This window comes from Orcinus orca, chromosome 11 (genome assembly GCF_937001465.1).
Source record: "Orcinus orca chromosome 11, mOrcOrc1.1, whole genome shotgun sequence".
In the NCBI taxonomy this organism is placed as follows: Eukaryota; Metazoa; Chordata; class Mammalia; order Artiodactyla; family Delphinidae; genus Orcinus; species Orcinus orca.
In genome coordinates, this window is record NC_064569.1 from 12,216,271 (window position 1) to 12,243,068 (window position 26,798).

The following is a 26,798-nucleotide window of genomic DNA, read 5'->3' on the forward strand; positions in this document are numbered from 1 at the left end:
TTAATATAAGTACGTGTTACTAAGAAGAACATATACAGTCACAGTTGGTACTAAATCCAGGCATCAGATGCAATGCAGGGTCAGCAAAGATCATGTGCCACATTATATCAATGTTGACAATTTAAATTTTATCAGTTGTGTAGCTTTATTTCTATTTGATTGGTAAATTTTTATTTTATATTCTATGTGCATAGTAAACGTTTGATTTCTTATTCATTTGAGAGTTTGTATCTGTTTGACATTACACTAAGAGTAAAATTCAAACCCCTTACCATGATCTGTTAGGCCCTGATCAACATGGTCTTTTTCTACCTGGTCCCTTCCCATCTTGCTACACTGCCTTGGGCCACTATGCTCCAAACTCCATTGGCTTTTCTGACAATTCTTAAAGCACACCCAGCCCTCTCATAATTCAACACCTTTGCACTTGGTGTTTCCTCTGCCTGGAAACTTTTTCAGGTTCTTAACAGAGCTAGTTACTTCTCATCTCTCCAATTTTAGCTTAATATACCCTTTAAATAGGGGCTTTCCCTGACCTCCATGTCCCCTCTACCATTATTTTCTATCAGAGTCCCCTCTTCATTTCCTTCCTGGTACTTAGCTCAATTTATAAACTTTGTTTATTTTATTTACCAGATTATTGTTTGACTCCCCTAAACACCAAACACACACACACACACACACACACACACACACACAGAGTCCAGAATATAAAGTCCATGAGTACTATGATCCCATTGTCTTATTCTCCCTTTTATCCTCATTTCTTAAAAGAGTGCTTGGTCCGTACAATAAATAATATTGGCTGAATAACAAAATGCATCCCTCGCTAGTCTCCAGCACTATCTTTCTAAAAGTCTTTGCTAATTTCAACAGTGAAGAGTGGCATGTTATTGTTTTATGTATTATTTATTATTTGTCTCTGATTACTCATGGCATTGAATATTTTCATATGCTTATTGGGCACATATATTTTTGCTGGTAAATTTCATGTTCTTTGCCTACTTTTCGTTCAGGGAAACCATTGCATTAATTTGTAAGCATTATTTATATAGTCAAGACATTAATCTCTTAACCATTTTGTCCATTACAAACATGTGACTTGCAATATTTTATATTTTTTTATCCCCAATACTTTCTCTTTTTGATATGAAAGTTGTCAGTGTTTTTCAGGTAGATGGTATTAATCATATTTTACAGGTAAATAAACTGAGACTAAGAGAAAAAAGACAACGAACTTATGGTTACCAGTGGGGAAGGGCGGCGGGGGGGGATAGTCAGGGAGTTTGGGGTTGACATATACACACTGCTATATATAAAATGGATAACCAACAAGGATCTACTGTATAGCACAGGAAAGTCTGCTTAATATTACGTAACAACCTAATTATGAAAAGAATTTGAAAAAGAATAGATATATGTATTAAAAAAAAGAAAAAAATTTACAAATGACTCAGGTTTAATAAGAACTCTCTAACTCAAAATTCACATTCTTTCCATTCTCCGTGTCAGCTGACTTCTGTACACTTAGAGACACAATATGTCTCAGTGTTTGACAGGAGATAGTTAGCTAAATCTACATTTCTGTGCATATCTTTAAGGGAAGAGGTAAGTCTGATTGCCTTATTGTCACATTCACATGAATATATCACGATGCCATCTATTAAAAGATCTAGGGCTCTGGGGGGAATAAATTAGGAATTTAGGATTAACATTTGCACACTACTATATATAAAATAGATAAACAACAAGAACCTACTGTATAGCTCAGGGAACTATATTCAATATCTTGTAATAATCTATACTGGAAAAGAATCTGAAAAAGGTGTACAGCAAAGTGATTCAGTTAGACAGATATAGATATATATATATATAATCTGAAACTAACACAACATTGTATTTACTTATTAAAGTAAATAAGTAAATAAATAAATAAATAAATGAATCCAGGGAATCTCAATTTGAGAAAGGCTGTTCAGGTGTTTCTAATGGAAATTGTTTATTTGCCTGCCTGAAGACCCTGTGGGCCAACTGAAATTTTATATTTCCGAACTTTGGGCTAGCTTATTTTTTTAATCACCTTAGCATGGTAGCAGTGGTATCTTATCCTAATCAGACCCTCTAATTGATAGTCCTATATATCTTTGGCTAACACAAATTACAAAAGGTAATTATTTCCTAATTACCTATAAGGTAGACAAAAATGTTTAATAATATAGAATCCACGTGGGGAGAAGAAAATCAATGGTATTCTTCCTGGGGAAAAAAATAGAAACCATTTTCCAAGATTATCTTTATTTTCACTTGACTCTACAGAGCATTGCCCTTTAAGAAAAAGAATTTTTCTAAGGTGACTGTTTCTCATTTTTTTAAATAATTTTTGTTTATTTATTTTTGGCTGCATTGGGTCTTCATTGCTGCATGTGGGCTTTCTCTAGTTGCAGTGAGCAGGGGCTACTCTTCGTTGCAGTGCACGGCCTTCTCACTGCAGTGCCTTCTCTTGTTGTGGAGCATGGGCTCTAGGCACGCAGGCTTCAGTAGTTGTGGCGTGTGGGCTCAGTAGTTGTGGCTCGCGGGCTTAGTTGCTCCAGGGCATGTGGGATCTTCCCGGACCAGGGCTCGAGCCTGTGTCCCCTGCATTGGCAGGCAGATTCTTAACCACTGCACCACCAGGTAAGTCCCTCTCATTTTTAATTTATTGGAAGTCAATTAGTTATCATTATTCTAAATAATATATCTTGAACCACAAGCTTTTTTTTGTACTAGAAGATAAGTTAATCATAAACTGCTTCATTTTACCAAGATTAGTGGAACTAAACAGTCTTACCAATGGAGCAGAACCAAAGAGCAAGACATAACATACAGTGAAAAACAAATGAAAGAGGATGTGAATAGGATACCTACCACTGAGGGATCAAGTACAAGTTCCAAATATTTCTGTATAATTGCTAAAAGAAATTGTATTTTAGATTAAGATATTAAAGTCAGTAAATTAATTTTTCCTTGTGTCATTTAATTATTTTAATCAGTGGTTCAAACAAGTTGTCCTTTGCTTACCATAGCATAAGAAGCTAGTGGTGCACTGGAAACAGGATTCAGGGGTCACCTGAGTCCATTGTAGTATTCTTGTAACTATAACTCACTATTTCCAACTCAGAGGATGGTTTGATTTGTGATTATCAAAATTATGTACACAATCCATCTTCTGCTGGCCACTGTGTATGCAGTTATGGCACATGGATATTGTTCAAAGAAATTGCACAAAACATGTAAGGATATATGGCCGGGAAGTGGTTTCTGTAAGCCCAGAAAAGGTATAAAGAACCATGAAACATTAAATGAAATTTCTGTTTCTGGAGCAGCCAAATCAATCATGAGCCCTGAAACTTTAGTCCAGGAGCAAACTTTGATCAGCATCAATTCTTCTTATAGTCTTACGTACATTGTCTACCTTGAAATATTGTCATTTAAAAAAAATTTTTTTAATTAATTTATTTTTATTTATTTTATTTTTGGCTGCGTTGGGTCTTTGTTGCTGCACGTGGACTTTTCTCTAGTTGCAGCGAGCAGGGGCTACTCTTCGTTGCAGTGCGCAGGCTTCTCACTGTGGTGGCTTCACTTGTAGAGCACAGGCTCTAGGTGTGCGGGCTTCAGTAGTTGTGGCACGCGGGCTCAGTAGCTGTGGCACACGGGCCCAGTTGCTCTGCAGCATGTGGGATCTTCCCCGACCAGGGCTCAAACCTGTGTCCCCTGCATTGGCAGGCAGATTCCTAGCCACTGCGCCACCAGGGAAGCCCAAAATATTGTCATTTTTGAAAGTGATTTAGGTACCGATTTTTAATCTTCATTTTTTCATATTACATACAGGCTTTTGTTTGCTCGTTTTCTGATTAAGCTGCTTTATATGCATTTTTCCTCCAGTAAACTTCCTTGGTTAAACAAAGGCAATAATGACATGGTCTTAGATTAAGTTTAGTTATGACGGTCTCCTCAAGGGTTTGAAATCAGGTCACAGTAAAAAAAATAAATGCTGTGTCCTGATATAATTGCACTAATAGAGAGTGCACACAAAGGCACATAAATGTTGAGGCTCAGGAAGAATTATTATATTTGTTATTATTTGTTAACTTTCTCTCAGTTTACATTTGACATAAGGATAAGGACTAAAAAATCATACAAAGAGAAGAATTTTGCACCAACACAAAGTGACACAGCACAATATTTTGCTTTTCTTGATTTTGTTTTTACTAGTCACTGAAGTGCTGTGGACTTGGAGACTAAATGGTATTACCCCGATTAAAAAATAAACTAAAACAAAGATGTGGAAATAGTCAGTGATTTGGGTACGTAAAGGATTTTACAGCCGTTTGTTATTTGCGCTGTTTAATTTGGTCACAAGCTGAGTGATTTTCCCGAGCTTTAGATCACAGGAATAAGAAGGCTCTATTCCCCTCATCATTTACCTTAAGATAAGCTTCATCTCTGAGTTATGGATAACATTATATCCTGACCAATCTAGTGCTTTTATGGACTCAGCATTATTTAGAAAAATGTAAGAACGAGTGTCAGTCTAGACCCTCTATTCATAATCCAATTTATTTAAAGGTTCAGGGAAACTCATTATGTACATAAACACAGAGTTACCAGCTTCTTTTCTCAATTCAATTGATCACCAAATCAACCTGAAAGTATTGATTGAATTCCTGGAATTTAGTACAGTGTCTAATCCAAAAGGCACTCAAGGGCTTCCCTGGTGGCGCAGTGGTTGAGAGTCCGCCTGCCGATGTAGGGAACACAGGTTCTTGCCCTGGTCCGTGAAGATCCCACGTGCCGCGGAGCGGCTGGGCCCGTGAGCCATGGCCGCTGAGCCCGCGCGTCCGGAGCCTGTGCTCCGCAACGGGAGAGGCCACAACAGTGAGAGGCCCGCGTACCGCAAAAAAAACCAAACAAAAACAAAAGGCACTCTCAAAAATATCAGTCTTTGGGCAATTCTGGATTCTGTGAGGGAAACAGAAAAAGTAGAAGATTTATTTCTCCTCTTCAGGTAGCTTACTATCTACTTAGAGTGCCAATGCAGAACAACGAAAGAACAAAACTATATGCATACCGTACGTATTATAAGCTTCTGTACTACAACCCATGACCAACTTCCAATCCTGCAGTTACAACTGTGATTTTTAACTTTCTCTTACCATAACTCCAAACATCTTTACTTTCTCTTCCTCTTTATTATGTTCATCAAATATGAAAATTAGACCTCATAGGATTTCGGAGAAGGAGAAAATGAAAACTAGAAAGGAAAAGCATATCGATTCCTTCAAATTTTTCTGTGATCTTTGTGTAGAAGACTTGAAACCATCTATTTATTTATCAGGCTCATTCAGTTTGCCTTCCTAGCAATTTCAAAGTTGACTGCTTCTTCAAGGTAAGGAAATTAAATGATGAGAGAGTAGGCGTGGATGGGATGGGATGCGGGATTTCATCTAAAGGGTTGATTTGATTTCTTTAAAATCCCAGACTGTAGCTTAAGATTATTTTCTTAAGTATTATCCCTTATCATTATTTAATTTTGGTCTCTAGGACTGAGATACTCTTGTTCCAAGAAAGAATACATATTTTATATTAACCATTTGAATATTTACTGCCTTTGGATATATGCCTGAATGTCCCTCTATGTTGGGGGGGGGGTATTTTTAATGTTAGTCATTATTGATCTCTGCTAGAATCATCAAGTGTCTGTATTATCAAGTATCTCTCCCAAAATAAGATCAGTGACATCCTACGTTTGATAAAAATGGCCATAGCTGTGCAGAGTAGGTCAGTCATGTGAGGTTCCATTCTCTCTTTAGGTTATTTGAAAAAGTTTTTCAAGTTTGATGAAAGTCAAATTTCCTACATAGATTATTTTCACAAATGTTATCTCTGAGGTGTGAAAATAAAAGAAAATGCACCTTATTTTCCACTTTAAAGGTGACATAGCTTACTGTAATTTCCCTTAGCCCCAGTTTTTTTTTTCCTGTAAAATGGCAATACTAATATCAATCTGCTTGAGTTGTCAAGAGCATTAGATATTTATAAAGAACTAAATTTGACACATAATCATCCAATAAATTGTACTTGCTATTATTTATAATATATTAAGTCTACTTTTTCTTCAAGGTTGAATTTAAGTCCTAGTTCCCTTTAGAAAATCTTCCCTGAAAATTTAACCCTTTGTGATCATTACCTATTCTAAACACTTCTATTTGTCATATGTCTTTTGGCATATGCTACTTTGTACTTATGTTTGCCTTTTTCATATGTTTGTCCAATCTCCCCAGATAGATTGTAAACCTTAAGAAATAACAGATAATAAATAATGCCACTTTGTATCTCTAGGACCCACCTAACAGAGTGCCCTGTGACTAGTTGACTCTCAATAAAAGTTGAGGATAATTCATTTATATTTCCACTTCCTTACTTTCATGAATAAATGGAATTTCTATATTAACCTCTTAGAGTTATTATTTTTAAATAGGATTTTATAATAATAACTCACTTTGGTGATCTAAGTCAAACAGTCCTCGGAACCTACTGAAGATAAAAAGGATCTGGTGGAAGTCAGCCAGTAAATATCACACCTGTGTCAAAACATTGCAGTTGATTTCAAAGCCTGGCCTTGTCTCTCACTGCGCCAAATTACTTTCCCCAAGATGTTCCAACTATAAGGGGCCTGACAACAAAGGGCTCAGAGGTATGGCCAATTTACATAGACCTATGGCGTGTCAGTTGCCTCTGCTGAGAAACATGCAGGACTTTTTCTCTCACACTTAGAGTTGGGAAACTGCACGAGCCAAAGAGTATTTGCTTTCATTTGTCAATGCAACATCAATACTTCTTATAAGCGGTAGACAAGAGTGTAAAAGTAATGTTTATTGTAGTAACAATCCATGGGAAGTATCCTTCCATCAGCTTATAAGGTTCTGTTCCTCTCCCTCTTACTCTCAGTGTAGGGACCACCAGACTCAACAAGCTGAGGGAAATGTAGTAGAATAGAGAGCCTCATGGGAATGATGCCTGCCTGAATAAGGTATACCAAAGAGTTACTGAGTAAAGGATAATGGGGAAAAAAGAGACAGACAGACAGATAGAGAAAAGAATGGGAAAAAAGATTTACAGATGTAAGATAAAGAAATAAAAGATTGCATGAACCTGACACTGGAAGTATCAAATCAGTGAAACATTCATAACGAAAATAGTTCCCTACATGCAACAGGATCTTTGGTCTTTGTTTGATGTGAGAGCAAATGTTAATCAGAATTGGCACAAAATAGTTAACATCCAGGACCAATTTGTTTTTCTTCACAGGTGCATAATTATATCAATAGGATTATTGTTGCATACATTACCACTGGAAATCAGTGTGGCAGAGGGAAAGAACAAAGTATGCAAAGACTGACGGTCTTGAATTTGAATCAAGTTTGTGTCATTCATTTTCTTAATGTGTAGCCACGGCAGATTACTCTGAGTCTCAGAATCCTAACCTAATAATGGAGGTTTTTTTCTTCCCTATGATTCAGAGTATTTTGAAAGGAATATGCATTCAATATGGTGGCTCCTGTTGTGTTCTATTTGTATAGAAGTTTTGGACTTAGAGAATGATAATCAAATTAGCATTGTGAGTATTTAGCATTTGATTATTATTTGAGGGACGGCAACTATAGCTAATGGGGGTGTGAGCTGGGCTAGTGCTTTGAGGGAAAACCAGAGAGCTGGAAGAGCTATGAAGGGGACCGACTTTGGGAGGGAGTAAGAAGGATGAATCTTGAAAAGGGAAGAAAGGAAGAAGGCCAGGTATTGGGTACAATGAGTGTGAAGGGCTTGCTGATGGGATATCCCGGGGGCAAGGCAAGAGGTTGCTGGGGCAGAGGTGGATGGTGCAGTGTTGCCAGGGTCAGGGAGTGGGAGGGGAAGGGTAATGCTGATGCTTTTGAAATAGTTAACAAGGGAAGTTCATAAATAACATTGCATTATTAGAGATTCTTTAAGGTAATCATGCTTGCTGACTTTCATTGCCAATGTAAACACCAGGTATCAGTGTCTATCTATTAATTAAACTAAAATTATCAAAATAATAATAATATGTACTAGTTACTATTTATATCATATGGGTTTATGGATTTTCTGTAAGTAGTCAATGTGCTTTCATGACCCAAACATACAAAAATGATTCTGTGTAAATCACTGCTTTATAGCTTGTAAGGACAGGTATTTTTAGATTCTTTTTACCAAAAGAAAAAGAATTGAAAATGAAAGAAGCATGAAAACATGCTAGAAAACCAAGTAGAAGTTAAATATAATCCTACATATTCTATATTAAGTTACATATACTTCTGGTGAAAATGGATTTCATTGATAATTTCCAGGTATAATTGCAAAGACAAATTTAAGTTATTCTATGTAAATAGTTTAGTCTATAAATTAGATTCCAATCTGCTTGTCATCATCAGCTAATAGAAAGTCCTGCCAACTGTAAAAATATGATTGCATCCTAATAGAAATGTAAGCATTGTGATAGAGAATACTGTAGTCAGGAGAGTGAAATTTAGAATCGTTCCTAATCAGGAAACCACAGGTTCCTTATTGAAGGAGTGATTTATTATTGATTTCCACATCTAATATAGCTCCTCATATCTGACAGTAAAATTGGAAGGATAGTGGTTTAAATCTTGGCAAGAAGAAACTATGTGACCCTGACAGCTAATTTTCCAAGCTGAGATCAGGATGCTATGCAATTAACTTCCTAAAGGAATTACATGGACAATTATGCAATATTTTTGGTAATGAGGAAATGTTAGCTCACTAAATTAAAGTCTGATGAAGTAAACTGCTATGAGAAATGTGAAGCTGATGATTACAAAAAATGATATTCAAACTGTATCTTAAAGATAATGAATGCCCTTTAGGTCATTCAGTAATTTGAAAAATTACTTAATTAAAAGAAAGTAAGAAAAAAAACTTAGACTGTATCTTCTCTTCCAGAGTCAATTAAAGCAATTATTCAAATCTTTGATGCCATCACCTCCTAATTGGTATATTCAGAGAACTATATATGGTCCAAGTTAGTTATTTGCTTAAATTTTTCTGAATATTTGCTTCCACTGCCTACATGTAAAATGTAAGCTATTGTTTCATGTAAAAATAAAATAGAGACTTATGTGCAGGGCTTTTTCCTGGTGATCGAGCTGGTTTGCTTCAGAGGAAGCAGTCCTATTTTTAACTTCTTTAAATAATCTACTTTTCTTGCTTCTCCTGGGCTTATGGCTTACCCTTGGAAAGGGAACAGAAAAGGTGAGAATTATCTGTGGAGAAGCTGAGAGCAAAGTAGTGGGGTTCTAGGATCTCAGCGTAATCACCAGTGACTGTGTATTGATACAGAATGTTCTACTATGTGCAACTCACTACCATTCTAAAGTCTGAACATGACACTTGACCACATTCAACGCTGATCTAAGAGCTTGGTGGATGCTTTTTTTTAAATTTAATTTTTATTTTATATTGGGGTATAATGAACACTTTTGATATTTAAGATAGAAAGTTTAAAGGACCACACTAAATACTACCATGATGTTTAAATTAGGCAATCAGAATACAATCTACTTGGAAACTGATTTCATGTTACTCAATTTTTTTAAAGAGCTTAATCCTCACATAACCTAAGATTTACCACAAAAACTTAACATGATTTGAGGTCATGTTACTCTATTTAACCTAGCCCTATCACAATTCGTGGGAAAATCCATTATATTGGCCAAGCTGCATGCTTCAAGCGGTCTAAAAATAATCTAAATAATGATCACTGAATAAGAAAAGAGAGAACCATCAAGCCTCCATGAGAGGGGCACGTGGTATATTCTGCCAAGATCAGTTACTACCCTGTTTATTGTCTTCACTCACCGGGCTCAGACCTCCTACATGTCAGCAAAATTGCAAAACGTCTTTGGGGTCACTCACATATGGCTGAAACTATGAAACTTTAATCTGGAAATGCCAGATTTTCTGGTGAGGATAACATTTGAAAGACGCCTTACACTATTTTAAGACACATGGTGTTATTATTTCCTGCCCTAAGGGATACTGTTCCTTTTAAAAACCAGTTTTTAGAAATTAGATTTTTTTCAATATTTTGTATGTCCTTAAACCAAGGTACAATGTCAGCTATAACATCTTACATACATTTCAAGAGAAGTAAGGCTTTTTCTATTAACATTTCTAAAATCTGGCTGTTAAAATGCTGCAAAATAAAATGTGTTACTGTAAGAAAGGCTATCATGGGGTCATTGGGTAAATCACCAAAAATGTTGGGTTTTTTTTTTTCTGCTGTTAAGATATAAGTTTAGCTGCTGCTGCTTTGGGGATGAAGAAAACCCTTAATTAACATTCCTGTAACTTCTATTTTTTTTGTCATCTTATTTATCACTAGTTGAGTCATTACAGGAAAGCAGCTTAATAAACAAACCTAAGTAATTGTTTTGAATAGTGTTTATTTTGTATCTTCTTATAAATGTATGTTTGACCATCTTTATATTCTCCTGAAAGATTTACCTTCAAGTGCTCACCATTCATTACTGGAAACGGTATTACCTTTTATAATACATCTTAAGTGGAACCTCCAGTTTGGTGAACACGTGGAAATTTGGGGAGAAAGTCACACTCAGACACAGCACGAACACTCCATACGCCTTCTCCATACCTTTTCCTCTGCATCTCTTCCATCTGGCTGTTCTGAGTTACATCCTTTTATAATAATCTGGTGATCTAGTGTCCTTATAAGGAGACAGAGAGATTTGACTGCAGATCAAAGGAAGAAGGTAATGTGACAGCTGACGCAACATGGCTTTGAAGATGGAGGAAAGCGCCTCCAGCCAGGGATGCACGGAATGAAGGTCTAGAAGCTGGAATAGGCCAAGAAACAGGTGTTCCCTAGAGCCTCCAGAAGAAGTACGGCCCCACGAACACCTTGATGCTGGCCCAGTGAAACTGACTTAATCTCTGACTTTCAGAACTCTAAGACAGTAAATGTGTGTTGCTTTAAGCCAAAACAAAATAAAATCTCCCTTTCTGTACTTACAGAAAAATACAGGCCAGCGAATAGATGTTCTCATTACAGTTAATTAGGTATGATTTTTATAGCGGATGACTCTATGCTTTGACTAAAAATATACTGATCGATTTTTAAATCATCACCTTTTTCTTAAAGATTTTAAATAATTAAAGGATTTTTTAAGTGGGAAAAATATTTCATTTGAGCAAAGTGTTCTATAGCTAAAGAGAAACTTTAAAAGGACTGACTTGGCCTCAAGTAACATGTTGAAAATTAAAGTTTGTGTCAATATGCCTCATAAGAATTCCCATTTATCTAATAAGGACAAAACATAAATTGCACAGTAATTAGAAGAGAAACAATTGATCTTTACCCCATCGAGTTTTGTACAGTTATTTATGTAGATCAATGTTTACCAGACTTGTTTAATCATAAGAATCTCCTGGGTCTCTTGTTAAAATACCGATTCCCAGAAGTAACTGAACACATCCTGACATACGTTTAGGAAACGTGGTCTCCTGTTTGCATTAGAGGTGGTTGCCTCCCTTTACATATGAATGATATTTGTAAGATTTAGGAATCTTATTAAAATGCAGATTTAGATACATTTATCACAAGCTCCCAAAAGATACAAACAGTGCTGTTCTGTAGGCCAGCGGTCCCCAAACCTTTTTGGCACCAGGGACCGGTTTCGTGGAAGACAATTTTTCCACGGACCGGGGTCCGGGCGTGGGGTGGCACGGTTCAGGCGGTAATGCGAGCGACGGGGAGCGAGCTGCAGATGAAGCTTCGCTCACTCGCCTGCCACTCAACCTCCTGCTGTGCGCCAGGTTCCTAACAGGCTGCTGACCCGGCATTTGTCCGCAGCCTGGGGATTGGGGACCCCTGCTGTAGGCCACACGTTGAGTTAGCAAAGCATTCTAAAAGCAGGCAAACCCCCAGCACAGTGTCTCCTGTCTAGCAGGTTCTCAGCAAAGATTGACATGTACACACTGCTATATTTAAAATAGATAACCAACAAGGACCTACTGTATAGCACAGGGAACTCTGCTCAGTAGTCTGTAATAACCTAAATGGGCAAAGAATCTGAAAAAGAACAGATACTTGTATATGTATAACTGAATCACTTTGCTATAAACCTGAAACAACATTGTTAATGATACTCCAATATAAAATAAAAATTAAAAAAAAAAGAATCTAGCTAGATACATTGGTATAAAACATCTCCTTTTCTTTTCTTCTCTATTCTCTCTTTTCTTAAGTCAGTCCTCTGCAAGAAACTGCTTTATTTTATCCTGGTAAACTGAGCACTTATGCTTATTCTGTTGGAGCTGTGCCCTTCCTGTGAAATAGCCTTCTAATGATCTGATTCACACTTTTGACAGCATTTATTTCAAATTCTAATTTATTTAGCTGCTTCAATCATAATCGTAAATTACCTTTTAGGAGGGATTCTTTTCCTCACCATTACCTTGATCAGAAATTCAATTATCTGAACACCTGTAAGAGAAGGAGAGTGTCAGCTAACGTTTTATTTTTAAAAGCACAAAAGAAAAGGAGGAAATGGATGTGATTATTTTTTCTTGAAAAAGGAAATTTAGTCATCTAATATAGCCATTTAGAAAAGTACCATTCCTGAATCTGTACTTGATTTTCTATGTTAAATTAGTCTAAATCTATCCAATTATTTTTTAAGCCTATAATGTTACCATGGAGAGTGTGAGGCCATTATTGCCCATTAATTTCTTCAAAAACAAGCTCAAAAGCTAACTCCAGGGCTCCCCTGGTGGCGCAGTTGTTGAGAGTCCGCCTGCCGATGCAGGGGACACGGGTTCGTGCCCCGGTCCGGGAAGATCCCACGTGCCGCGGAGCGGCTGGGCCCGTGAGCCATGGCCGCTGAGCCTGCGCGTCCGGAGCCTGTGCTCCGCAACGGGAGAGGCCACAACAGTGAGAGGCCCACGTACCGCAAAAAAAAAAAAAAAAAAAAAAAAGATAACTCCACCAAGATGGTGTGGAATCTCGTTTCATTCATGAGAAATACTAATAAGAAAAATAGTGACAAGCTGGCATAGCTCAGATGGAGAGGCTACGAAAGAACAGGCAGGATGCAGAAACAGCTGCCGTGCCCACTTCACAGGAAAACACTCAGATTTTGGAAAATCCATAAATAATCTAAATTGTTTTCCTTGCTGCCCCAACCAGCTGCCCAAAGGCAAAATGCCCTAAATGGCCTCTTTGCAGCCTCCCAGATAATCATCAGCTTGCTCAGGAAAAGGTAGGAGAAATTTGCTGTTCAAACTGTCCCCAGCGTTTCCTTTTTCTTTCTCTCCACTTTCTCTTCTATAAGCCAGGGTTTTTGTTAGATGTAACGAATGTATGATACATTCTATTGATTATATAAGCAAAATAATGTGCTAAGAATTAACTATATGTCTTTCTATTATTCTTTGGAAAAGGAAATAAGTGTTAGTTTGAAGAAGCATCAAAAAATAATTATGATAGCCACCTCAATTATTAAAAGGCTGCCATGAAGAAGACAGCAGAAGTTTCCTCTTTGCTATAGAAAAAGAAAATTATATCAACAAGTGTCAATCATATGATATAAAGAGCTTTATTATAATCAGAATCAGAACAAAAGTTCAAGGATTATATAACTCAGACATGGGACAAACAGCATTTTATCATATATTTTAACCTCTAATTTGTTTTTCCACCAGTCCCGTAAGCAGTGGACCACTTGAGGCCAAGGACTATTTCTTAATCATCTTTGTATTTCCTGCATCGTACAGCGTCTAGCTCACATTCCCTGAACACATTTTACTGAACAGTACTAAAAGGCACAGATTCAAGACTTTGGAAGCTTTGCCAATGCCGTGTCCTTGTCACAATGAATGAATGGATGAGCCATGAGTCTCAAGCGTCCTTAATGTTTCCCACTTGCCATCATTAATGGTGGAACTAAATCTCAGCTCTTCTCGGTTAATCCAATTTCCCAGGCTCTTTATTGCCAGCCCTCTGTTAGGAAGTGAGCAGTTTCTGTATATCCTGGTAGTGGTTTTGCCACTTTCTTTTTCCTTGGCAACTTGACATGCTAGTCTCTGTGACTGAGTGGAATTGGTAGTTTCTCTAAGTTGTAAACAGCAACACTTGCATTCTCTGGCTTTCTCTTCATTACCTTTATGAATGTGCCCTTGTGTCAGTGGTTGGCCAAAGACAAAGAGTAATAGAAAAATCAATATACCATATGAGGAGAAGTGGGAAAGTGACTGGGATATAAATTTTATGTTAAGTTTCTGTCTATACATACTTATACTATACATACTTATATATAGTTGAAAGATTCTCTATTTCTCATTTACTGTATCTCTATCTGTACCTTCCGAGAGCCGTGGGACTCTATACTTAGGTGCTTTACGGAAATATCTGAACAAATTTATGGGAATGGTCAGGTCCTTTATTCCTACACAGTCCAACCATATCCAAAGGAACCCAGCACAAGGTTAAAAAATTAGTTAATAATACCTGTGCAAGTATAGATATCAAGAGAAAAATGAGTGAATTCTACGCATATTACTTAATGAGTTTTTAATAACCCCGAATATAATAGTTAGACAGAGGATCTCTCATTCATGTCTTCATTAAAACAGAAAAAGAATATATTGGGAATGACTGACCCAGTTTGCTGTAATAATATATGCAGTGAACTGTAAATACCACAAACACCAAGCCTCACGCACTCAACGTGACCCAGTATCCGGCAGCATTCGAATTGTCTGGAAGCTTGTTAAAACTGTAGAAACTAGGGCCTGCCCAGACTGACTAAACGAAAATCGAATTCTTAACAAGGTCCCCAGGAGATCTGTACGCACATTATGTTTGAGAAGCTACTCTAACGAGGGCGTAGTAAGTATTGATCACACTCCAATTCCTTCTCACAAAGGAGCTGATAGTAGGGTCTTAACCAGAGTGATGAGAGGAATGTAACTGAAGGACAGGAACGTGGGTCTGTTCGAAATTCTCTTTTGGGTCTGTGCTGCCTGCAAAGTCTACTCTGAACTAGGATTCTTTGGGGCCTTTAACACTAGGATTTAATCTTTCCTTAAGCACGCTCTCAGATCACAGCTTCTGTGGACTGAGTTCACAGTGGGTAACTCTCAGCAAGGTGGGAATGCAGTCTAGAGCAATGCCTGCCAAACTGAGGTCAGAAGACTGTTGCCCACCTGCAGATTGTTTCTTACTAGTCTGCATCCAGATAAGGCCCTTGGTAGAATGTGCAGGATGACCTCAGGAGCTTGTACCAGAAAATAAATTTCCTGCATCCCTAGGCACACTCTTAATTTCAGCTACTATTTTTTCTGTGAAAGACTTTTTCAATGAAGACAGCAGTGTGTTGATTTCCATCCAAGTACAAGCCCATGGTCCTCGTCATGGACAAGAACTCTGAGTGGCACGGGCAGAGATTACACGCAGAAGGTTTCTGTATTCACGGCAATGTGAACATGCTTAATCATTCCAAGCTCTTCATACGATAACACAGATTAATTGCTCATATAGAATAATTTCTCCATAAACTGTATCATTTTCAATGCGTATTCACTGCTGGATTCCTGGGACCTAGTACAGAGACGGACTTCAAAGAATGTCTGTTGAACAAATAAACCACCTAACTCAATTCCTGCTGTTGTTGTTTTCCTCTTTTCTGGCTTGGATTATGAGTTTCTTGAGGTGTAGATATAGTTGATCTTCCTTAAAGGGCCTTCAGCAGAAGTGATTGTAGGGACCAATCACACTGTACATGCACGCAGACACAATATTGTAAGAGAAGTAGACAACTGTAACAGCTTTGAAAGCTTTAGGAGTAAGATCTTGTATGGCAGATGACACATTTTCTACGATGTAAAATTTAGAGCGTGACTAATGCATATTGAACCAGTTAGACTTTCAAGTTAAAGTACACCAAAGATCAAAATAGATGCAATTTTGAAAGAACAAAGATGAGTTTGAAACACAGACCAAATAGGCAGAGCTGAGCTATGATTTTTAGCAGACATTCATGTTCTCATTGAGCAAAGCTTCCTTTCCTTTCGTTTGTGCCCACCAGTTCATTTATCATTTTAAGATGTTCCCGTAATGATAAGAGGGGGGCTAACTGACTGATCTAATTTTTCAGACTCAGTTTTGGAGAAAGGTCAAGGTGGCCATAAAGCTCCCCATTAAAAATAACATCTATAAAAGTGTTGGAAAAGAGTACATGCCAGAGGATGAAGCAATTCAGAGTGCTTCTCTCCTTTTTCAAGATCCCTGGAAATAAGTATTTTCGTTACACATGAAAAATGTTTCCGAATACTTCACTGAAGCTAAAGCAAAAGCATTTTTTCTATCAGGTCAGGAGAATTTCAAGCCAACCAAACTACAGGATAAAGAGTAGCGATCTCAGAATTTGACTTATGGGAATTTTTTTCTAATTAATAAACAGACTACAGGGGGACTATCCTAGTGGTGCAGTGGATAAAACTCCACACTCCCAATGCAGGGGGCCCAGGTTCGATCCCTTGTCAGGAAACTAGATCCCACATGCATGCCGCAACTAAGAGTTTGCCTACCACAACTAAGGAGCCCACCTGCTGCAACTAAGGAGCCCTGGAGCTGCAACTAAGGAGCACATGTGCCTCAGCTAAGGAGCCCACGAGTTGCAACTAAGGAGCCCACCTGCTGCAACTAAGACCCAGGGCAACCAAATAAATAAATATCAAAAAAATAAAAACAGACTATGGTAATAAAATTACTTGGTGCACCACACTTATTTAATGCCCTTTGAGAGCATATCATTTAAGTAGGCACCATGTGCATGAGGGCACAAGCAAAAGTGAAATCTAATGTGGTTTGTTTTGTTTTTGTTTCTGTTTTCGTGTTCAGAGAAAAAAGAAGTAATCCAACATTGCACAGAATTTATCAAGATTAATAAATGTGCATTCAAAGCATCCGTTCAACAAGCCAATTGAGTCAGTTACATATTGGACATTGGCCCCTCCATTAAAAGATACAATATAGTACAATTAGTGCCTGATTGGCAGTAAGGACCAAACACTACGGTCCTAGAGAGATGACTCAGAAACCTATGAATAGCAAGGTTTAATTTGTGGGCAGGTTGTTATTTCATTGCCTGAGCCAGGTGGGAAAGAAGCAAAGAAATAAGACTGTGATTCTCTGTCATGATGGTGTCAGAGTGTTTATCTTGGAGTCTGTATCTCTACCCCATTCCCAATAAGGTATGATATTATTTATCAATACTAAATGACTCCTATTTTTAAGACTGTGTGACAAATAGTGTGACACAAAAGAATGTACAAAGCTCAAACATCAGATTGCCTAGGATCCGTTCTAGCTTGACCTTTACTAGCTCTGTGACCTTGGGCAAATCACCCTGTACTACAGCTCTTCATTTTCAAAGTGGGACAGTATTAGCACCTACCTCATTACACTGTTGAGAATACATGACATTCTTAGGACCACACCTGATTCATGATTAAAAATAAATTTTTAATTTTGTCTATTAATGTTAAAATCTAGTTATAAGAGAGCAATGAAATAAATGTAAAGCTTTCCATTTAAGAAAAGAAAAAAAAAAAGAATGATTCCCTTTAAGGTACTTCCTTTCCACAGAGTTGCTAAGCAAAAAATAGCTTGAAAGAGAATTATAATAATTATATTATCTATAATTGAGTGCCTATTATGTGCCAAATATTTTTTATATTGGGTTGAACCAAATAACTTTGCCAATATTTGACGTTTTTAACCTGAGAAATGGTCATGGAAAAAAGGTTCAGCGTAAATACATTGTTTCCACCCCTCCAAATAGAATTCTCCTCTTTTCAGGAAGGAAATCAGGGCTTAGAGAGATTAGGTGACTTGCCTAAACCACACAGCTGCAAAGTGACAGCGTGGGGATGTGGGTCCAGGTTTGGGGGCTCATCTCATTAGTGGCTAATTGCTACATTCTTCACATATTTCCTGGTCATGTAAATAACACAAGACGTAATCAACGTTTGCTATAGTAAATGAGAGACTGGGCAATAAGACATAAAATATTTAAAAGAAGGTAAGTGTGTAGTGATTAATCAAAGACAGCACGAAGCATGCTGCTGCTTTAGCAGAAAATACGGATTAAAGATGGTAGTCGAGGGCTTCCCTGGTGTCGCAGTGCTTAAGAATCCCTTGTCAGTAAATGGAAAGTGCCCCTCCCCTCCCCTCCCCCAGTAGGGAAGGAAGCTTAGCTCCTGACCTACCCCGAACTAACTGCTGTGAACTTTGGGAAAATCCCTTACCTTCCCGGGGCCTCCAATTCCTCTTGTATAAAGTAAGGTGGCTGAACCATGTTCTTCTCCAGATATATGCCCATGAGTGGGATTGCGGGATCATATGGTAGCTCTATTTTTAGTTTCTTAAGGAAGCTCTATACTCTTCTCCATAATGGCTGTACCAATTTACATTCCCACCAACAGTGCAGGAGGGTTCCCTTTTCTCCACACCCTCTCCAGCATTTATTGTTTGTAGATTTTTTGATGATGGCCGCTCTGATTTGAGTGAGGTGATAGCTCATTGTAATTTTGATTTGCATTTATCTAATAGCAGTGTTGAGCATCTTTTCATATGCCTCTTGGCCATCTGTAAGTCTTCTTTGGAGAAATGTCTGTTTAAGTCTTCTGACCATTTTCTGATTGGGTTATTGGTTTTATTGATTATTGAGCTGTATGAGCTGTTTATAAATTTTGAAGACTAATCCCTTGTCAGTCGCATCATTTGCAAATATTTTCTCTCATTCTGTGGGCTGTCTTTTCATTTTGTTTATGGTTTCCTTTGCTGTGCAAAAGCTTTTGAGTTTAATTAGGTCCCATTTGTTTACAAGGACCTATTGTATAGCACAGGGAATGCTGCTCAATATTCTGTAATAACCTAAATGGGAAAAGAATTGGAAAAAGCATAGATATACATGTATATGTATAACTGAATCACTTTGCTATACACCTGAAACTAACACAACATTGTTCATCAGCTATGCTCCAATATCAAACTTAAAAAATTAAAAAAGTAAAGTAAGGTAGCTGAACTAGATGCTCTCTGAGGTTTCTTAGAGTTTTTATAATTTATTGATCTTGTAAAATTAGACCATTAATTATCTTTGAAATGTATGCTTTGCGAAATACTAAGATGTAAGAAATAAACTGGTAAAACGTGAATTAGCTTGTAATTGGAAATATTCTCTGTATTTAATTATAGCTTATTTCTTTTTTCTTTTTTTTTTTTCCCTTGTTCATTTTTTTATTGGCCCCAGGTCAACTCTGGGAAGTTTTTTCCTTGCACCTTGGCCGCATCTTCCTATTATCCTCCTTGGAGACTGTATAGCCTTTGTGATCCACTTCCAGACAAAGCCAGGTTATTTTACTTTTAAACATTCAATTAAATCAAGGTTCATGGTTTCTTTGGCAACGAAATTCTCTAAAATACTTGGTAGAAGTTTTAATCTATTTTCTTCCAATTCTACGTGCCAATAATCACATTCAAAGTTCTTTTTTGTACATAGCTTTAAAATCTCCTTTATATCCTCACTTTTTTACCCCCTGACTTAGTCTCTCAATAGTAAGTGCCTTTAGGTCATCTGAAACAATGAGCTGGGTTGGGAAAAACATATCCTTAATCAGATTTTTGTCTGGTTTGCAAGCAGAAATGAAAGAGCATAGAGAGGTACCAAGTATCTGGGTCCTTGGTTTTGAGCAAATATCTACTAAGACTTGTCATTGTATAGTTTATTTCTTGTAGAAATGTAAACTGAGATGTGTTATAATTAAACCAATATTGGACCAAAGTGTGAAATAAATAGCTCAGTGCACTTAAATATTTTTGAATAATTGGGAATCATTGACTATTTAGTCCATAAACTCAACTTTACTAACTGCTTAAGCCTTAAGGTAAATGCAACCATTTTGATTCATTCAGATCTATCACATAATTTGGGGGATGCAGAAGTTGTTTTGTTTTTACATTTCTTCAATGACAGCTCAGGTTTATTTGGTTTTAAGAGTTGCTTCTTGGCTTTTAATATCATGCTGATATGGCAAGAAATAGGATAATCATAGGTTCACTGACATCCATTGCTTCTGCCTATCAGTATCCCAATTACTTCTCTATGTCATTTAGGTGACTCAGACTCAATGCCAGGAATACTGATATGAGAGATGCTGCTAGGGATAACTTACTGTAGTTCCATCCCGTACCTGCTTTTACCCTTCCTCCAGCTGAGACTTTAAGCCCACAAGTGTGAGAAGAGTCTGCTCATCAAAAGGGAATTCATTAGCCTTTTAAAATATGACAGGCTGATAGGACAGGCAACCTACAAGGAGAAGCACCTCTGACTTGCTGGACAGCATTTCTAATTATCAGCATTTTTCTGGCATTTTAAGTTGTAACTGAATAGTCTTAAATAAATATTGTAAGAAAATGAAAGGTAGCATATGCATTACCTTTTCAGTGAAATATATTCTTATTTATTTACAGAGAACACATGCTATTTTATATTTTATTTATTTTTATATTTTTAACATCTTTATTGGAGTATAATTGCTTTACAATGTTCTGTTAGTTTCTGCTGTATAACAAAGTGAATCAGCTATATATATACATATATCCACATAACCCCTCCCTCTTGCGTCTCCCTCCCACCCTCCCTATCCCACCCCTCTAGGTGGTCACAAAGCACCAAACTGATCTCCCTCTGATATGTAGCTGCTTCCCACTAGCTATCTATTTTACATTTGGTAGTGTATGTATGTCCATGCCACGCTCTCATTTCTTCCCAGCTTACCCTTCCCCCTCCCCCATCCTCAAGTCCATTCTCTACATCTGCATCTTTATTCCTGTCCTGCCCCTAGGTTCTTCAGAACAAATTTTTTTCTTTGTAGATTCCATATATATGTGTTAGCAAACGGTATTTGTTTTTCTCTTTCTGACTTACTTCACTCTGTATGACAGACTCTAGGTCCATCCACCTCACTACAAATAACTCAATTTCGTTTCTTTTTATGGCTGAGTAATATTCCATTGTATATATATGTGCCACATCTTCTTTATCCATTCATCTGTCGATGGACACTTAGGTGGCTTCCATGTCCTGGCTATTGTAAATTGTCCTGCAATGAACATTGTGGTACATGACTCTTTTTGAATTATGGTTTTCTAAGGGTATATGCTCAGTGTGGGATTGCTGGGTCGTATGGTAGTTCTATTTTTAGTTTTTTAAGGAACCTCCATACTGTTCTCCATAGTGGCTGTATCAATTTACATTCCCACAAACAGTGCAAGAGGATTCCCTTTTTTCCACACCCTCTCTAGCATTTATTGTTTGTACATTTTTTGATGATGGCCATTCTGACTGGTGTGAGGTGATACCTCATTGTAATTTTGATTTGAATTTTTCTAATGATTAGTGATGTTGAGCATCCTTTTATGAGTTTGTTGGCAATCTGTATATCTTCTTTGGAGAAATGTCTATTTAGGTCTTCTGCCCATTTTTGGATTGGGTTGTTTATTTTTTTGATATTGGGCTGCATGAGCTGCTTGTATATTTTGGAGATTAATCCTTTGTCAGTTGCTTTGTTTGCAAATCTTTTCTCCCATTCCGAGGGTTGCCTTTTTGTCTTGTTTATGGTTTCCTTTGCTATGCAAAAGTTTTAAGTTTCATTAGGTCCCATTTGTTTATTTTTGTTTCTATTTTCAATTCTCTAGGAGGTGGGTCAAAAAAGACCTTGCTGTGATTTATGTCATAGAGTATTCTGCCTAGGTTTTCCTCTAAGAGGTTTATAGTGTCTGGTCTTACATTTAGGTCTCTAATCCATTTTGAGTTTTTTTGTGTGTATGGTGTTACAGAGTGTTCTAATTTCATTTTTTTACATGTAGCTGTCCAGTTTTCCCAACACCACTTATTAAAGAAGCTGTCTTTTCTTCATTGTATATTCTTGCCTCCTTTATCAAAGATAAGGTGACCATATGTACATGGGATTATCTCTGGCTTTCTATCTTGTTCCATTGATCTATATTTCTTTTTTTGTGCCAGTACCATACTGTCCTGATTACTGTAGCTTTGTAGTATAGTCTGAAGTCTGGGAGCCTGATTCCACCAGCTCAGTTTTTCTTTCTAAAGATTGCTTTGGTTATTCGGGGTCTTTTTTTTCCATACAAATTGTGAAATGTTTTGTTCTAGTTCTGTGGAAAATGACATTGGTAGTTTAATAGGGATTGCACTGAATCTGTAGATTGCTTTGGGTAGTATAGTCATTTTCCCAATGTTGATTCTTCCAATCTAAGAACATGGTATATCTCTCCATCTCTTTGTGTCATCTTTAATTTCTTTCATCAGTGTCTTATAGTTTTCTGCATACAGGTCTTTTGTCTCCTTTGGTAGGTTTATTCCTAGGCATTTTATTCTTTTTGTTGCAATAGTAAATGGGAGTGTTTCCTTAATTTCTCTTTCAGATTTTTCATCATTATTATATAGGAATGCAAGAGATTTCTGTGCATTAATTTTGTATCATGCTGCTTTACCAAATTCATTGATTAGTTCTAGTAGTTTTCTGGTAGCATCTATAGGATTCTCTATGTATAGTATCATGTCATCTGCAAACAGTGACAGTTTTACTTCTTCTTTTCCAATTTGGATTCCTTTTATTTCTTCTTCTTCTCTGATTTCTGTGACTAAGACTTCCAAAACTATGTTGAATAATAGTGGTGAGAGTGGGCAACCTTGTCTTGGTCCTGATCTTAGTGGAAATGGTTTCAGTTTTTCACCACTGAGAACAATGTTGGCTGTGGGTTTGTCATATATGGCCTTTACTATGTTGTAAGTTCACTCTATGCCTACTTTCTGGAGAGTTTTTATCATAAATCGGTGTTGAAGTTTGTCGAAAGCTTTTTCTGTATCTATTGAGATGATCATATGGTTTTTATCCTTCAATTTGTTAATATGGTGTATCACATTGATTGATTTGCGTATATTGAAGGATCCTTGCATCTGGGATAAACCCCACTTGATCACGGTGTATGATCCTTTTAATGTGCTGTTGGATTCTGTTTGCTAGTATTTTGTTGAGGATTTTTGCATCTATGTTCATCAGTGATATTGGCCTGTAATTTTCTTTTTCTGTGACATCTTTGTCTGGTTTTGGTATCAGGGTGATGGTGGCCTCGTAGAATGAGTTTGGGAGTGTTCCTCCCTCTGCTATATTTTGGAAGAGTTTGAGAAGGATAGGTGTTAGCTTCTTCAGAGAAGAAGCTTGATGCCAATATAAGAGTCATTCCATTGTGGTCACATGTTATGGTTCTCCACTCCTTTCCTTGTTCATTTATAGAATTGTCTTCATCCTTGGAGTTCAAAGATTTCTTCTCAATTTCATCTAAATGTACATAGATTTGGAGTTAGGGTGGCTAGACAAAATACCAGATACCCTTAAATTTAATTTCAGATATACAATGAATAAAAATTATGTCTCAATTGTATGTATTGTTATTTGCTAAATCTGACAATCCTTACAGGCTATTTACAGTTGTTGTTATTATTATTGTTATTATTACTTTATTAATTTAACACTTAGTGGGACTTTTTAAACTATAGTCTTTTTTTCAGCTCAGAGAAATATGTTTTTATTATTCCTTTGACACTTTGTACTAGGTCAGAACTGATTCTTGAAATCATTGTGTATATTGAATATTGCGCCACCTTTATCCCCTAGGCAAGCTGTTCTTAATTTGGTTATCTGCCTTCGGCTCTTAGATGCTCACATGACAGAACAGGAATAAAAATTGTGGGTTTTATTTTCTCCTTTATTCTCTCCATTGTTGTTTTCTGGAAAGACTGATACTGGAAATCCTGATCTATCCTCTATTTCTCATAACTTACTTAGTAAGTTTTTATATTTTTGTCTTTTATGACATGTTTGGGAAGACTCTTCAGCCAAATTAATTTTATTATTTATACCTTTTGTTAAATTTTTAAATTTTAACAACCATGGCTTTAATTTATAGGAATTTTTCTTGATCTCTATCTCAATTTGTCATTGCTCTATGACTTTTTAAGTTCTTTTCTTTTTTTAATGAAGAATAATTTATTTATTTTTAACATCTTTATTGGGGTATAATTGCTTTACAATGGTGTGTTAGTTTCTGCTTTACAACAAAATGAATCAGTTATATATATACATATGTTCCCATATCTCTTCCCTCTTGCGTCTCCCTCCCTCCCACCCTCCCTATCCCACCCCTCCAGGCGATCACAAAGCACCGAGCTGATCTCCCTGTGCTATGCGGCTGCTTCCCACTAGCTATCTACCTTACGTTTGGTAGTGTATATATGTCCATGCCTCTCTCTCGCTTTGTCACAGCTCACCCTTCCCCCTCCCCATATCCTCAAGTCCATTCTCTAGTATGTCTGTGTCTTTATTCTTGTCTTACCCCTAGGTTCTTCATGACATTTTTTTTCTTAAATTCCATATTTAAGTTCTTTTCTGTTGTTGCATTATCTTGGGTTCCTCTACAGTTAGTTCTGTTTGATCAGCATTCTCCTTTGACATGAGAGTGTTGATTTTCTCAAAAACAAGGTCTGATGACCTTTGGTTGCCCATTCTTATTTACATACTTTCATGTTTATAAATGAAGGATTGGGCTTATCAATAGTAACAACAGTGGTCTTCTCAATAGTTGTAAAAGTCTGTTTTTGCGATAGTCCTCTCCCTGAAGAGTAGAGGAAACTTGAGGTCTCTGGAATAAGGTCTGGGCATCCTGACCTTCCTTTGTTATGCAAGCAGGTGGAGGCAGAAAAGCTGGACATCTTCACAATTGTCAAAGCAGAAGATATGGTATATATATACACAATGGAATACTACTCAGTCATAAAAAAGAACGAAATTTTGCCATTTGCAGCAACATAGATGGACTTGGAGGGTATTATGCTAAGTGAACTAAGTCAGACAGAGAAAGACTTTCTGTATGGTATCACTTTTATGTGGAATCTAAAATATACAAGAAACTAGTGAACATAACAAAAAAGAAACAGACTCAATGATACAGAGAACAAACTAGTGGTTACTAGTGGGGGGGGCAATGTAAGGTTGGGTAAATGGGAGATACAGACTATTGGGTGTAAGATAGGCTCAAGGATGTGTTGTACAACACGGGGAACATAGCCAATACTTTGTAATAACTGTAAATGGAAAACAACCTTTTAAAAAAAATTTTAATTAAAAATAACAGCAACAAAACAATATAGGAGGGCTTGAGGCAGAGAGCAACATGACCAATTTTATATATTGAAAAGACTGTCAGAATGCAATGTAGAGAAAAACTGAAAGGGTATAAGAAGTAAATACAGAAATTTCAGTACTCCAGACATCCAGGCATCTAAGAGAGAGGGAAATGCAGGTGGAATTGAGAGCTAAAAAGAATAGGACTTGATAATTTTGATAATGACAAGAGAGAGTGAGGGTGAGAGAGGAGTTGGAGGTGACTCCCATGTTACATTTCCAGATTGTGCAAAGGATGGATGGAGGACCATCTTCTGAAACAGGGGAATACCAAATAAAGGTTAGGTTTAGGAGCAAGGTTTAGTTTGTTTTAAAAACCTTGAGTTTGAAGTGTCTTTCAGACATTCAAGTAGATATTTCAAGAAGGCAGTTAAATACACAGGTCTGGAGCTCAGAGGAAATACCAAGGCTAGAGAAACAGATTTGAGAGTTTTCAGCACAGATGGTTGGTAACTAAACCACAACCCTGGATGAGATCACCAGCAAAGACAGTAGAGAGGAGAAAAAATAAGAATCTAGGACATGGGGGAATTTTTGGTGGTCCATTGGTTAGAAGTCTGTTCTTTCACTGCCGAGGGCTTGGGTTCAATCCCTGGTCGGGGAACTAAAATCCCACAGGCCAAAGATGCAGCCAAAAAAAAAAAAAAAAAAGATTCTAGGACATGAATATAAAAAACTGGCAGAAGGAGGATGGCAGAGGGAGGCAAACAGACTGAGGAGGGGCTGGGCAGGTAGAGGCTACGTGAGGAGTTTGTGGTGAGATAGAAGCCCATCAGGGAGCCCTCAAGAGCACTAAACAGAGTCGGGTTCTATAGCGGAGTCAAAGAAGATAAGGACAGAAAGTGAAATTTCAGGCTATAAAAGGGGTCTGAAACGTTACTGCGAGGATAAGCTGTAACAAATACCTCTTCAAGTCAGAGATATGTGTGCTGTGCATTAATATCTGGACCACTCTGAAGCCAAACAAATGATCCTAGTAAAGATTAAGCTTTGTTGAGACCAGCACTTCCATAGAATATATGCAAATGGTAGAGTCATTAGTTTCTTAAAACTGTACCCAACACTTTGATGTTAACCTCAATTAAAAAATGTTTATTCAATTTGTGAACTTCCAGTCACTCAAGGGACAAAATGGTTACTTACCGTTTCCAGTCCTAGGGTGAGTTGCCCCGGATACTTGGTCCAGGAGTCCATAGTTGGTCTTTGATAAAAAAAAAAAAAGTGGGTATTGCCCTCAGGGACACTGCAGGATATCACAATATTAGACTCTAAAAACCAGAATTGTGGCCAAATGAGGCTTTCTTTAGTTTCCAAAAGAATGGAGTTGGGTTTGAGAGAGGAGTATATTGACTGGCCTCCCTCATCCTCTC

At 37.2% G+C, this 26,798-nt stretch overlaps 1 protein-coding gene across 4 annotated transcripts in view; it reads left to right on the forward strand.

Annotated features, from left to right (window-relative positions):
* The window catches only part of PTPRO (protein tyrosine phosphatase receptor type O), a 231,611-nt gene that overhangs the window by 68,831 nt on the left and 135,982 nt on the right, over positions 1-26,798 (forward strand). The window contains exon 2 of one of the 4 annotated variants that reach the window (XM_049693991.1): positions 5,256-5,425. The exons of the other annotated variants lie outside the window; for them this stretch is intronic. The gene's annotated coding sequence lies outside the window, so the exon portion shown is untranslated. The remainder of the gene's footprint in view (positions 1-5,255; positions 5,426-26,798) is intronic. 4 annotated transcript variants of the gene reach the window in all.